The sequence below is a fragment of the Caretta caretta genome, chromosome 6, assembly GCF_965140235.1.
Source record: "Caretta caretta isolate rCarCar2 chromosome 6, rCarCar1.hap1, whole genome shotgun sequence".
Lineage (NCBI taxonomy): Eukaryota > Metazoa > Chordata > Testudines > Cheloniidae > Caretta > Caretta caretta.
This window is the reverse complement of record NC_134211.1, coordinates 44,376,053-44,391,496: the sequence shown is the minus strand read 5'-3', so window position 1 is coordinate 44,391,496 and position 15,444 is coordinate 44,376,053. Positions and strand designations below refer to the sequence as shown.

At 40.7% G+C, this 15,444-nt stretch overlaps 1 long non-coding RNA gene across 1 annotated transcript in view; it reads left to right on the top strand.

Annotated features, from left to right (window-relative positions):
* Positions 1–15,444, top strand: part of LOC125638222 (uncharacterized) — a 256,447-nt gene that overhangs the window by 152,180 nt on the left and 88,823 nt on the right. The gene's annotated exons all lie outside the window — the stretch shown is intronic.

Sequence of the window (15,444 nt, the reverse complement as noted above, 5' to 3'; positions counted from 1 at the left end):
GCACTTATGGTGGTGCTGGCTGCACCTCCATAGTTAAATTATACTTTTAAGTTTTCACTTAAAGCAGGGATTTAACATCTTTATTTTAATAAAGTGTATTTCCCCCAAATTTACTGCATGTAATCTATGAGAAAACACTCAATATTCTGATTAACTATATCTGGTAATTAATTTCTAACTTAAAAAATTAAAGGTGAGTCCTTTAAGAAACTTGTTTGTATATCACGTCTTTTTTTATCCATTTAGCTAAAAATGAGTTGCTAGTTATCCGTCAAACTTTCCATGTCGTTAAAATCCATTGAAATCTTATGTATAGGCAACTTTTGAGGAAATTAGTTTGTAATTAAGCAAAATTATGAGTGACTATTGTATCTTCATTTCCCCCTCAGATACACAATTTGCACTTATTAAAAATTATAAATAGCACTTATAAAAAGGTGGCCTCCATTTCACCAAACTCTGGCCAATTAGAAGAGACTATCGATAGTAAATATGGCCATCAACTCCCAATGTATCCAATGAGGTTGAAAACAAACTGCCTTCAGGAAATATGGGAATTCCTTGTGCTCTATCATTAGAAAACTGAACAGGAAACTGTGTGAAGATAATCTATCCTGTGGTCATCTGCTCAGCTACAGAAAGTGTGGCCAGTGCTCCTGATCCAGAAAAACTATAAGCTCCAGTGCTGGGGGCTATCCAGCCTCCTACCTCTGAAGCAAGAGAGAAAATTCCTCTCCCTCAATCCCACTTGTGTGACCCCTGCTTTGTTTTCAAGCGGCAATGAGAGGGGGAAATTCTCCCTGAAGCTCTGATCCCGATTTCCCAGACAGCCTTTCCAGCCAGTGAACCTCTTCCACTCATATGCCAACACATGCATGTATAATGATCCACAGAAGGCTAGTCACACCCAGACCGGTGGATTTATGAGAAGCATGGGAAGCCTCTTGGAGAGGTGGCATTTTGGTGTTTGGAGGCCATTCCAACAAGGGGGCATGATGGAAGGGCAGTGATGCTTCATTGACTTTCATAATGTTGAGGGTGTGATAATGATGCTGGGATGGGCCAAGGGGAATAAGTATAACAAGGGGAATTAAGATCTACATATCTCCCCTCCTCCCTATTAAATTGCCTGGGAGAAGAGAGAACTAGCTGGTAGGTCCTGTTACAGGCCAACAGATCCTTGGCTGTGTCACAGATACCCCCTCTCTCTCTTTGATGGCCCATGTGTTCTGTGACAGGTGAAGGAAAAACTTTCCCAGAGGAAGTGGAATATATGCTCTGGTCTGACTGCTTCTGCAGTTCTCTAACTCTTCCCACCCTAACAAGGGCAAAGGATAGCAGAGGGACATGAAGGAAGAAAAGGAGATATGTAGCACCAGAACACACATTCCACCTCCACTGCCATGCTGCTTTATAAGTTTTGATGGAATAAATGGGAATAGAGAGTCAAAAGTATTAATATGACCCTGTAATTATCTAACATTTTAAACAAGGTGAAGGGGTTGGTATAAAGAGATCTCAGCCTGCTTAGTACCATAGCAAACACATCAATAAAAATCCTTTATAGCTTTTAGAGTAGCAGCCGTGTTAGTCTGTATCTGCAAAAAGAACAGGAGTACTTGTGGCACCTTAGAGACTAACAAATTTATTAGAGCATAGGCTTTCGTGGGCTATAGCCCACTTCATTGTATGCATGCAGTGCATACAGTAGGACGATTTTATATACACAGAGAACATGAAACAATGGGTGTTACCATGCACACTATAACGAGAGTGATCAGTTAAGGTGAGCTATTACAAGCAGGAGAGAAAAAAAAAACTTTGTAGTGATAATCAAGATGGGCCATTTCCAGCAGTTGACAAGAATGTGTGAGGAACAGTGGGGGGAAGGTTTCAGAGGAACAGCCGTGTTAGTCTGTATTCGCAAAAAGAAAAGGAGTACTTGTGGCACCTTAGAGACTAACCAATTTATTTGAGCATGAGCTTTCGTGAGCCACAGCTCACTTCATCAGATGTGTACCATGGAAACTGCAGCAGACTTTATATACACACAGAGAATATGAAACAATACCTCCTCCCACCCCACTGTCCTGCTGGTAATAGCTTATCTAAAGTGATCAGCAGGTGGGCCATTTCCAGCACAAATCCAGGTTTTCTCACCCTCCACCCCCCCACACAAATTCACTCTCCTGCTGGTGCTAGCCCATCCAAAGTGACAACTCTTTACATAATCAAGTCGGGCTATTTCCTGCATAGATCCAGGTTTTCTCACTTCCCCCCCACCCCCAAACACACACAAACTCACTCTCCTGCTGGTAATAGCTCATCTAAACTGACCACTCTCCAAGTTTAAATCCAAGTTAAACCAGAATATCTGGGGGGGGGGTAGGAAAAAACAAGAGGAAACAGGCTACCTTGCATAATGACTTAGCCACTCCCAGTCTCTATTTAAGCCTAAATTAATAGTATCCAATTTGCAAATGAATTCCAATTCAGCAGTTTCTCGCTGGAGTCTGGATTTGAAGTTTTTTTGTTTTAAGATAGCGACCTTCATGTCTGTGATTGCGTGACCAGAGAGATTGAAGTGTTCTCCGACTGGTTTATGAATGTTATAATTCTTGACATCTGATTTGTGTCCATTTATTCTTTTACGTAGAGACTGTCCAGTTTGACCAATGTACATGGCAGAGGGGCATTGCTGGCACATAAGTGAGCTGTGGCTCACGAAAGCTCATGCTCAAATAAATTGGTTAGTCTCTAAGGTGCCACAAGTACTCCTTTTCTTTTAGTGGGGGGAAGGGGGAATAAATGTGGGGAAATAGTTTTCCTTTGTGTAATGGCACATCCACTACCAGTCTTTATTCAAGCCTAATTTAGTGGTATCCAGTTTGCAAATTAATTCCAATTCAGCAGTCTCTCATTGGAGTCTGTTTCTGAAGATTTTTTGTTGTAATATTGCTACTTTTAGGTCTGTAATCGAGTGACCAAAGAGATTGAAGTGTTCTCCGACTGGTTTTTGAATGTTATAATTTTTTAAGTCTGATTTGTGTCCATTTATTCTTTTACGTAAAGACTGTCCAGTTTGGCCAATGTACATGGCAGAGGGGCATTGCTGGCACATGATGGCATATATCACATTGGTGGATGTGCTGGTGAACGAGCCTCTGATAGTGTCGCTGATGTTATTAGGCCCTGTGATGGTGTCCCCTGAATAGATATGTGGGCACAGTTGGCAACGGGCTTTGTTGCAAGGATAGGTTCCTGGGTTAGTGTTTTTGTTGTGTGGTATGTGGTTGCTGGTGAGTATTTGCTTCAGGTTGTGGGGCTGTCTGTAGGCAAGGACTGGCCTGTCTCCCAAGATCTGTGAGAGTGATGGGCCGTCCTTCAGGATAGGTTGTAGATCCTTGATGATGCGCTGGAGAGGTTTTAGTTGGGGGCTGAAGGTGATGGCTAGTGGCATTCTTTTATTAACTATACAGGTGATGGGGGAGGAAAAAATAGATAACGCATTTGAAATGTAAAGTATTAAGTAGGGCTTTCATTTAACAACATCCCTTGTTCCTTTTCCTTCGGCTGGAGTTGTTTTTTAAAATGAAGCCTCCCTTTTGTTAGGCTTTTAGATGGTATTAAAAGTAGTAGTAATTGTCCTTTTTGGGGAAAAAAGAGGAAGTTAATTGGGATGGGTTGAAGCTCTTGTCGATGAAATTCAATTCCACTTCTTAGAAGACAAGAGAAACACATACAAAAGGGAGAGAAAAGAATAACAAGGATAAAAAATGCAGCTTCTGTCTTTAACGTCTCTCACTTGTAACTTCATTTTGGAGAATCACAGGCACAGCCCATGGTCTTATCACTAATCCAAGACCAGGCAAACCAGCATCTGACTGTGTAGAGTATTGCTTTTAGCTGCTTTTCTCTGGTGACAGGTTTACAGCAATGGGGTAAAATTTGCAATCTTGGCTGGCTGAGCTTGGTTCTTATTCGCGAGAAGGAAAAAGGAGTGAGTTAGGAAAGAGAAGAAATAAAATAAGGAAGGAACAGGACACATGGCGGGAGGAGTGTGACAGGGCATCCGTGGCGACAAAGTCACACATCTAGGTGGTGGTCTGAATTTAGCTGCAGCCGGTGGAGGTGGTGATGTCATCTGGGTCCTTTTCTCTAGCACCAGTCTGATTATGACAACTTTTGGAATTAGGACAAAGATCTGTGGTCCCAGGAGATGGTGGGGACAGCAGCCATGATGGTGAAACTAGCTTCTTCCTCTTCTCTCATGTTTTAGTCAGCCAGCATTTGAATCCATCTGTCTGTATTTCCCCAAGTCTTTCTTTTTTTAATCTCCTCAAAAGGCATTGATGGCTGGAGTAGACTCATAGATATTAAGGTCAGAAGGGACCATTATTATCATCTAGTCTGACCTCCTGCACAATGCAGGCCACTGAATGTCACCTACCCGCTCCTGCAATAAACCTCTCACCTCTGTCTGAGCTACTGAAGTCCTCAAATCATGGTTTAAAGACTTCAAGGTGCAGAGAATCCTCCAGCAAGTGACCCGTGCCCCATGCTGCAGAAGAAGGTGAAAAACCCCCAGGGCCTCTTCCAATTTGCCCTGGAGGAAAATTCCTTCCAGACCCCAAATACGGCGATCAGCTGAACCCTGAGCATGTGGGCAAGATTCACCAGCCAGATACCCAAGAAAGAATTCTCTGTAGTAACTCAGATCCCACTCCATCTAACATTCCATCGCAGGCCATTGGGCCTATTTGCCATGAATAGTTAAAAATCAATTAATTGCCAAAATCATGTTATCCCATCATACTATCTCCTCCATAAACTTATTGAGTTTAATCTTGAAGCCAGATAGGTCTTTTGCCCCCACTGCTTCCCTGGGAAGGCTGTTCCAGAACTTCACTCCTCTGATGGTTAGAAACCTTCATCTAATTTCAAGTCTAAACTTCCTGATGGCCAGTTATATCCATTTGTTGTTGTGTCCACATTGATACTGAGCTTAAATAATTCCTCTCCCTCTCTGGTATTTATCCCTCTGATATATTTATAGAGAGCAATCATATCTCCTCTCTTTCTTTTGGTTAGGCTAAACAAGCCAAGCCCCTTGAGTCTCCTTTCATAAGACAGCTTTTCCATTCCTCAGATCATCCTAGTAGCCTTTCTCTGTACTTTTCCAGTTTGAATTCATCCTTCTTAAACATGGGAGACCAGAACTGCACACAGTATTCCAGGTGAGGTCTCACCAGTGCCTTGTATAACGGTACTAACACCTCTTTATCTCTACTGGAAATACCTCACCTGATGCATCCCAAGACCACATTAACTTTTTTCACCCCCATATCACATTGGCGGCTCATAGTCATCCTGCGGTTAACCAGTATTCCAAGGTCCTTCTCCTCTTCCATTACTTCTAATTGATGCGTCCCCAGCTTATAACTAAAATTCTTGTTATTAATCCCTGAATGCATGACCTTACACTTCTCATTATTAAATTTCATCCTATTACTATTACTCCAGTTCACAAGGTCATCCAGATCCTCCTGTATTATATCCCGGTCCTTCTCTAAATAGGCAATACCTCCCAGCTTTGTATCATCTGCAAACTTTATTAGCACACTCCCACTTTTTGTGCCGAGGTCAGTAATAAAAAGATTAAATAAAATTGGTCCCAAAACCGATCCCTGAGGAACTCCATTGGTAACCTCCCTCCAGCCTGACAATTCACCTTTCAGTATGACCCGTTGTAGTCTCCCCTTTAACCAATTCCTTATCCACCTTTCAGTTTTCATATTGATCCCTGTCTTTTCCAATTTAACTAATAATTCCCCATGTGGCACCGTATCGAACGCCTTACTGAAATCCAGGTAAATTAGATCCACTGTGTTTCCTTTGTCTAAAAAATCTGTTACTTTCTCAAAGAAGGAGATCAGGTTGGTTTGGCATGATCTACCTTTTGTAAAATACATGTTGTATTTTGTCCCATTTACCATTGACCTCAATGTCCTTAACCACTTCCTCCTTCAAATTTTTTTCAAGACCTTGCATACTACAGATATCAAACTAACAGGCCTGTAGTTACCCGGATCACTTTTTTTTGCTTTCTTAAAAATAGGAACTATGTTAGCAATTCTCCAGTCATACAGTACAACCCCTGAGTTTACAGATTCATTAAAAATTCTTGCTGATGGGCTTGCAATTTCATGTGCCAATTCCTTTAATATTCTTGGATGAAGATTATCTGGGCCCCCCAGTTTAGTCCCATTAAGCTGTTTGAGTTTCGCTTCTACCTCAGATATGGTCATATCTACCTCCATATCCTCATTCCCATTTGTCATGCTACCATTATCCCTAAGATCCTCTTTAGTCTTATTAAAGACTGAGGAAAGCATTTGTTTAGATATTAGGCCGTGCCTAGATTATCCTTAACCTCCACTCCATCCTCAGTGTTTAGCGGTCCCACTTCTTCTTCTTTCTTTGTTTTCTTCTTATGGCTGTAGAACCTTTTACTATTGGTTTTAATTCCCTTTGCAAGGTCCAACTCTACTTGACTTTTAGCCTTTCTCACTTTATCCCTACATGTTCTGACCTCAATAAGGTAGCTTTCCTTGCTGATCCTTCCCATCTTCCACTCCCTGTATGCTTTCTGCTTTTTCTTAATCATCTCTCTGAGATGCTTGCTCATCCAGCTTGGTCTACAACTCCTGCCTATGAATTTTTTCCCCTTTCTTGGGATGCAGGCTTCCGATAGCTTCTGCAGCTTTGACTTGAAGTAATCCCAGGTCTCCTCTGCCTTTAGATCCATCAGTTCTTCAGTCCAATCCACTTCCCTAACTAATTTCCTTGATTTTTGAAAGTCAGCCCTCTTGAAATCAAAAATCCAAGTCACAGATTTATTTTTGTTTATTTTTCCATTCAGTTTGAACTGAATTAGCTCATGATGACTTCAACCATTTCTTCTATGAGGTCCTCACTACTCAAAACCAAATCTAAAATGGCATCCCCTCTTGTCGGTTCAGCAACTACTTGATGAAGGAATCCATCAGCTATTGCATCTAGGAAAATCTGAGCCCTATTATTATTGCTAGCACTTGTACTCCAGTCTATATCTGGGAAGTAGCCAATTCCCTCATTATTTTGTTCCCCATTTAGACTTAATTTCCAATACCCCAGTTCTGATCCCTGACTCTTCTAGTTTACCAGGCATGATCTTAACACAGTCTTTGAGTTTATATCAGTGGGCGTTTTGTTTGGACTAATTCATTCTGTCTCGCTTTTCCACCTTTACCCATCAGCATTTGTTGTTATAGGTTATAGATTATATTGTGACATTCTATAACCTTCCATTCACTTTTTACAGTTGAACTTACAATTAGGGTAAATTTGTAGGTCCAGATATCATAACAGTTCCTACTACCTGCTGTCCTGTATATCCTGTCCTTTGTTGGAGGTTGGGGAGGGAATATTCCCTGCAGCTGAAAACATGTTTATAATGTCTATAATGTTTTCTGATGACAGTTTCTGGACAATGGAGGACCTCCCTTCAAAAGGAGACAGATAAAAATACCTCTACAACCCTTCTTCTCCCAACTTATTCACCCTGTAACTTTACACCGTATGATGAATTTCATCCCTTCGCAGAAGGCCAGCCCAAGCCCTAAGTGTCACTTAACAAACATTTAAGTCCAAAACTATATGTCTGCATAAGCCTTGTGCTAGTCTGCTGAATAAGGATTAATTTCACCAATACTCTATACATAATACATCATATATACTAGAGGTCACTTAAAATGAAATGTTACGACAAAATCTGACCTAAATAGCACTACCTGAGCATTCAGATTTCTCTTGCTAAAACTATATTCAAACTTTCAAGGTTTTAGAGAGACTTCATTAAAACTTGTCTTATCTACTTAATTAAAGGCAAGCTTCCCTATGTAGAGGCAGACAAACAAATTAACATAATATGCCTCAGATTCTCTTGGGGAAAGCAAAGTACTTATCTTAGAACGCTAATTGCTGCAGTTAGGGTTTTGTTAAAATGAATTGATACTTGCTAAGAGCACAACTGTGACTATCGCAGAAGGTGGGTAAATAGAACAACATTCAGATACCCAGATGAAACATGGTATTTAAATGTTAATGCATTGTTATTGTAATGAGGGGGGAAAATATTCATTTAACAAATTAATCCCAATACATTGAAATCCTTTATAGAGTTCTGGTGATTTGATAATCTACCAAATTACAAAAAGGATTTTAAAAAATGATTTATCTTATAAAGAATTGTTGCAATATATTTAATAACAGGGAGGTTTAGTTCCTCCCTCCACAGTCAGGCATTGGGCAGCACTAATACAATTAATTCACATACATAATAAATTGGAGCTTAATATAGTATGTATGTAGCCATTTTGAATAGGCTGATCAACAGCATAGTACAGTCAAAGTCAGTCATGTAAGTTTATATTCCACAGGATATGAATGAAGCCAATGTGTTCTGCTGTCTTGTATCAATTTTGTCCTAAATGTACAGAGTAAATGGAGACTGTGGAATAAAATGATACTTATTTCAGTCTATTCTTTTTATATTGATAAATGATTGTCCCATATCATATAAATATACTTGACAATGGGTAGGGCAAATGGCTGAACATTCAGCAACATATTCATTGTATTATACACACACAAAACCCTGTGTTTAAAAGAAAAGTATTAAGGTGGCAAAGTGCGTGAACTGCAGTTTTTCAAAGGCTTCTCACCTGGTTACTGTGATGGGGCATTGGTCCCACACTGGCCTATAAGGAGTTAATAGAGCCCTAGAAAGGCCGCACAGGAGGCAGCCAGTTAAAGAGCGGCTGAGAGGAACAGCCAACCAGGACCTGGCAGGCCCATATAAGAAGAGCTGGAGGGTAGAGCAGGGTCAGTGACTTCCTGGAACTCAAGGAGGGAGGACTGGATGCCTGGAAGGCAGAAAGAAGCTAGCCCCCTGGACAGGGCAGTGCTGCTAGCAGGTACTGAGGGAGCTAGAGACAGCTTCTAGCTGGCTGCTGGGATTTGCAGTCTGTTGATCTGATATCCAGGTACTAGTCACAATTAAGCATTGCCTAGCAATTAAATGGCAATTTATGACTGATGTAACAACAGCCACATTCTCACTAAAGCCAAAATTCACAGCAACTTTGGTTGCTATTTCAGTGCTGTCTACCTCAGCTTGGTGTAATTTACAGGAGAGAAGTGTGTTACATGAGTCGTTTAAATTACTCTAAATTAATACCCTGACTTCAACACCACAGTGAATTAGCTTTGGTCTCTGTAGCTTACCATGCCAGTTCGGATTCACATATGAGCATGCAAACTATACCTCAGTAGTATGAATCTTCATGATCACAAAGCCACATGTTGGTGGGAGCAATGTGCTATGTCCAGAACTCATCATGATCCCTAGCAACAACAGGGTATAGTTTGACTACATAGGTGACTCTGTGCTACTTAAAATGGAATAAGGATTTTACTGTCTTGTAGTACTGTCACACAAAATGTTTTTATTCTAGCTTTGTTTATAACATCATGACTGGGTCTATTGTTTAGAAATGAATTTATATCAGTGGTTTGCAAACTTCAAAGCTGAGCCCAGCCCCCTGCTTTGAGTTACAATTTTTGGTTGTGCAAAAGTATGCTTGATAGCCTACTCATAAACTGAACAGAGTCCTTAACACAGCTTTAATTTAATTACTTACACCTGTAAGTTTCAAATACACAGATACTTACCAATGGCACAGACAAGGGTTCCTCAGCCGCAGGCTGTTGCTACCTTGCAGCCAAGCTGTACTGCTAGGGCAGGGCCAATACCTGCCCCTCCCCACTCATGTTTTCAGGATGGGGGAAGGCTCATGTGATGGTCTCTGGGGGTGGAGCCAGTGCTGAGCACAGAGGCTGCTGGGAGCAGAAATAGGTGGGGCTACGGTGAATATTTACCACTGACCCACAGGCTGGGTGACTCACTGAGGTGAGTCAGGGGCTGGAGGTGGCCCTGCCATGCAGGGTTGGTATAAACCACCTGGTATTGCCACTCCCCCACCCCAAACATTCCTCCATGCCCCTGGGCGGCGGGTTCGCCCCATAGTTTGAAAAATCCTGATTTATACACACCTTCAAATATCAGAACAAGTGAACAATAGAAATATTTATCCTTCTAAACTTGTCCTAGGAAACAAAAGCAAATTAATTGCTTTAGAATTCCAGTTAGAAAAATATATTAAGATGGCATTAAGGCTGAAGAAAATTAAAGCAAAACTCTCCCTAAAAACCTTCTAAACCTACAGTTCTTAAGAGCAAAACAAAATCTGACCATTGATACTGAAATATAACAACCTAGTAGAAAAAGATAATATTAAAAGCTGACTATTCCATCAATGCATCATGTAAATCACAGAATGCCACTAGCCATCACCTTCAGCCCCCAACTAAAACCTCTCTGGTGCATCATCAAGGATCTACAACCTATCCTGAAGGATGATCCCTCACTCTCACAGACCTTGGGAGACAGGCCAGTCCTCGAATACAGACAGGCCCCCAACCTGAAGCAAATACTCACCAGCAACTACACACCACACAAAAACACTAACCCAGGAACCTATCCCTGCAACAAACCCCATTGCCAACTGTGTCCACATATCTATTCAGGGGACACCATCATAGGGCCTAATCACATCAGCCACATATTAGAGGCTCGTTCACCTGCACATCTACCAATGTGATATATGCCATTATGTGCCAGCAATGCTCCTCTGCCATGTACATTGGTCAAACTGGACAGTCTCTACGTAAAAGAATAAATGGACACAAATCAAACATCAAGATTTGATTATAACATTCAAAAACCAGTCGGAGAACACTTCAATCTCCCTGGGCACCTAATAACAGACTTAAAAGTGGCAATTCTTCAACCAAAAAACTGCAAAAACAGACTCCAACGAGAAACTGCAAAACTGGAATTAATTTGCAAACTGGACACCATCAAATTAGGCCTGAATAAAGACTGGGAGTAGATGGGTCACTACATTTCCTCATACTAATCTCCCCCTACTGTTACTCACACCTTCTTGTCAACTGTTTGAAATGCGCCACCCTGATTACATTGGCCTCATTACCACTAGAAAAGTGATTTTTACTCCCTTGGTATTCTACTGTTTAGAATAGCCCACTTCCATTTAACTGAATTGTCTCGTTATCACTGACCCCCCCACACACACACTCTTGGAAAAGTACACATACAGCTGTAGCTGGTCCCTGCCCCAACATGCTTACAATATAAATAGAAGACAGACATGGTGGGGGAAGGGCTAGACATACAAGCAGTGTGAATAATGGGAGGGTTGCAGAAGTAATATTAGTTCCACAGTTTTATGCGGGATGGGGGTTACTTAGTAAGGCATCAGCTAAATGTAAAGAAAAGAGAAGAGAAGAGGTGGGGGGGGGCTGGGCAGGGGAGAAGAGGGCAAAGAGGGGCAGTGTGGAGTGAAGTTGACTATGAAGGAGGTGGGGGATTGGTACAAACAGCCAACCAGCACAGGGCAAAGAAAGTTAGAGAACATTCTAAGGTCTTCACTGGAATGTCCAGAAGTCCCTACTTTGGCTCCTTTTGCTCCTACTGGCTGGAGTCTCTGGATGGCTGCTCTCAGCAGTTTTTCCCCAAGGCCACAGGTTGAGGGGAGTGGGATGCACTACCTGGGTCTTAGTGACCCTAGAATTGGAGGGAATCTCCCCTGCACAGTTCTGGATCCAGATAGGTGCTGGGGGTGGGAAGGGGTGCCTCTGGTTGGCCCCTATTTTACCTCTTCCCCCTAGGGTAGCCGAGCTAAGAAAGTGCAGGGTCTTCTCTTTTCGTTCGCTCCATTGTATCTTTGTTTTCTCACAGTGGGTTCTGGTTGTTTAGCACAACTTGTCTGTCTTATCCCTGAATATAGGGAAAGTACAGTACATATTGACAACAGTTGACCTTGGCAATTGTTTATCATTAATGCTGACAACAAGTGAGGGAAAACTAGGAAAGGAATATTGATCTCAGCGTTGACCTAAAAATGGCATGTGCACGGTATCTCAATGCACTATAGAGAATGAGGACAATTTTATTGTGGCAATTTGACTTCAGTTGTCACTAACCATCAGTGGGTTAAAAATGATGTTGGCAGGGCAACTGAGCAAAGGCAAGCACTAGTTGATTCTGAGTACTCACTGGGTCTCCAGGAGTACAGGAACACAGCCCTTTTGTACAGGTGAATGTCATTCTGTTCACTGCACTCTGTGGGAGGGAAACCCAGTGAGAAGCCGCTTCAAAGCAGGCTGGCAGAAGGTACCTAACAAGAATCATGAGTTCTGATCAAAACAAAAAAGATTAAGTCATTCTGGGATCACACTTATCACAGTTGTGATGAAAACATTGTCTATTGCTAAAAGGCTCTTTGCAATTCATTATTTAATTGCAGTCTTTCAGATGCTGTAAATGGACATTCTATGAGTACTAATTAATTGTATTCTGCCTACAAGTATGTATTTAAAATGAAATTTAATTTTACATTACCTTTACATTAAATTCTTGGTTCAAAACAACACAACATTAAGTCTACTAATGAAAAGCACAAACACCTACATTATTATTTCATGTCCCACTAGTTCACTGCTTTCTCAGTGGCATTATGGTTGTGCTACCTTGATTTTTCTAGCTCCAAGCATGATGGAATAAATATATTCTGAATTTCCCATAGGGAGGGCTGCAAGTGCTGTAATAGATTGCTTCAAAGCACACTGAAAAGAAAAATGCAATGAGCCATATTTATGACTCACCATTTTCTTCTCATCATTTTGACTGATGAAAATGGAGCAGTATGTTCTACCTTAACTTATAATCCTTTTGTGCTTGGAAGACTTCAAATACAGACTGGGCTGTTGAAATGGCAAGATCATGACTGAATTACACATTGTCAGGAAGGATTCAATTCTTTGAAAAACACAGTACAATAAAATTACCAAGATTATATATGTTATGGTTTACTAGAGCTAGCATAAAGACAGATACACACTGGCCATTTTAACAGCTTTATTCTCCTTGTGACATGCAGTTTTACATATTAACATTCTGGTTTACTTTAGAAGGTGACATTATACATTGTCTGGTGAAAGCAAGCTTTAGTTTGCTAGGAAGGTTGGTGGAAAAAAATAGCTAGAGATAGGCAGATGTCAAGCAATACTTCAGAAGTTATTTTAGTCAGATCTTTCTTTTAAGAAGGAGAAATTGTCATTTTAATTATAAATATAATAATTGTGGCCCTTTAAAATGGAAACTGTCTTGAAGGAAGCTTCCTGTTCAACCCCCCGCCCCCAGTGTTCAAGTCAGAACACAAAAGGATAATCTTTCTTTCAGAAGGAGGAATTTTAAAGGGACAGGCCTCTATTTGTTTGCAAATTGCACTCGTTAAAAAATATGGAATAAAGGCCAATTGATCCAACTGAATGGATGGGTAAGAGAGATGAAATTATTCCTTCTTTTGAAGAAGCATGATGTACCCTACTTTTCATTACTGGCACCAAGATACTGTGGAGATGGGCACTGTAGAAATGCAAATGATCAAAATATGGCCATATTTATTTTACTCCTACTCATGTTACATAGCTTTTTACTCCAGCTTCGACTCATCATCATACATTGACTCATCTGGTAGGGGACTCTTCAGTATGAGTATAGAAACCAGAATCTGATATAATATTAATAACAAATATATTGCCGATGACATAATAGGGAGATAACTCAGGAAGCATTTAAGCCTTCATTTTCAAAGTGGTTAATGATTTGGGGCCCAAAGCGCAATAGCATAAAGAGCCTGGTTTTCAGTAGGTGAATGTTCAAATCTTTCTGAAACTCAGGCCCCTTTGAGGAGTTTCAAGCTTGACACCCAAAAAATCAACATACCCAAAATCACTAGTCACTTTAGAAAATTGATGCCATAATATATAATTTTGCCTCCCAAAAGTTGATATATCCAAATATGGGTGGAGGTAGATTGTGTGTGCTTGTCATGGAGAAAAATCCCAGAGCACTGAATAGATCAAGAGTCTGCATGGCTCAGGGGGGCAGCGTCTCCTTTGGGCACACATAGAGTGCTATACTCACTCTGAGTAGTGCCCAGCCAGATTCTTTCCAGTCTGGGTGAAAATTCCAGTAAACTGATGTCCTTTGTGGTGCCATTTTGTTATTACAAATGGCAGCACACACTGAGAGGCATAAGTCCGGCATCAGAGGAAGCATCTAACTATAGCACTACTGAAAGTGACATACTTGACTTCTTTCAGAGAAAGAAAGACAAGATGAAGAATGCCAACCATTTAGCTTATTACTGGATAATTGTGAGAATGTCAAGTCCATAGAAAGACCAGCTATTAAGATCATCTCCACTACCCATTTGTCTGACCATGTTATTCCCCTTTGAAGCCCTCCACTATCTTCCCCTTTGCCACTGCATCAAGTTCAAGCTTCTTGTCCTCACCTTGTAGGCTCTTCCCCACTGTATCCCTCCCTACTAATCTGCTTTTGTATTTTATTGAACACCTTCTCAAACCCTCCATTCCATTACACTCATCGATCTACTTCTCTTCATCTCACACAAGTTTCTTTGTGCTTTCTTCCTTGTACCGATGAAATACTCTTCCTGAAATAGTCTCTAAAGGCACTACCCCATCCTCCTTCAAATCCATCCTCAAGACCCTCTTCTCATATGATGCCTGCAGGAAATAGATTTAATTGATAATGGGTAGTTAAGTGGTCAATTGGAAGGGAGGGGTGAAATTCCTCATATTTAATTATATATATATTTACAAAAAATTTAAACGATTTGTGGAACTGTAAACTTATGCACAAGGCTAGTCAATGTCAATACTCATTCTTATCACTCTTGCCTTTTGGTTCCTTACCCTCCTCTTTATTTTACACACATGGTGATTATTGCCTTATACTAAACTGTCATTTATTTTGCGGGCAGGGACTGTATCTTCCTATCTGTTTGTATAGATCCTAAACTTGATTCATACAAATTAGCAATGATTATTATTCAAAGCCTAGACTATTCACTGTTGTTGTTTTTTCCATTGGATAGAGGTAAGCAGAAAATCTAATGGTGAGGTAAAATTTAATACAATATTTGATTTCTTTATTTTTAAACAAGATGCTATCTAACACATAGTAGCACAGCCAAACACCTATAATACTATAGCCAATAAAGTGAGATACAGAATGGTGTAAGTTTATCAGATGCTTATGAATATGGGAACAAAGAGTAGTTCTCTGCCATTCAGGGTCACTGGAACCAATTTCCATCCTTCTAGCCATGCTCACAAAGCATCCTTGTGGCACCTGCAGCAATTGTTTTCATGGAAGAATACTATTGG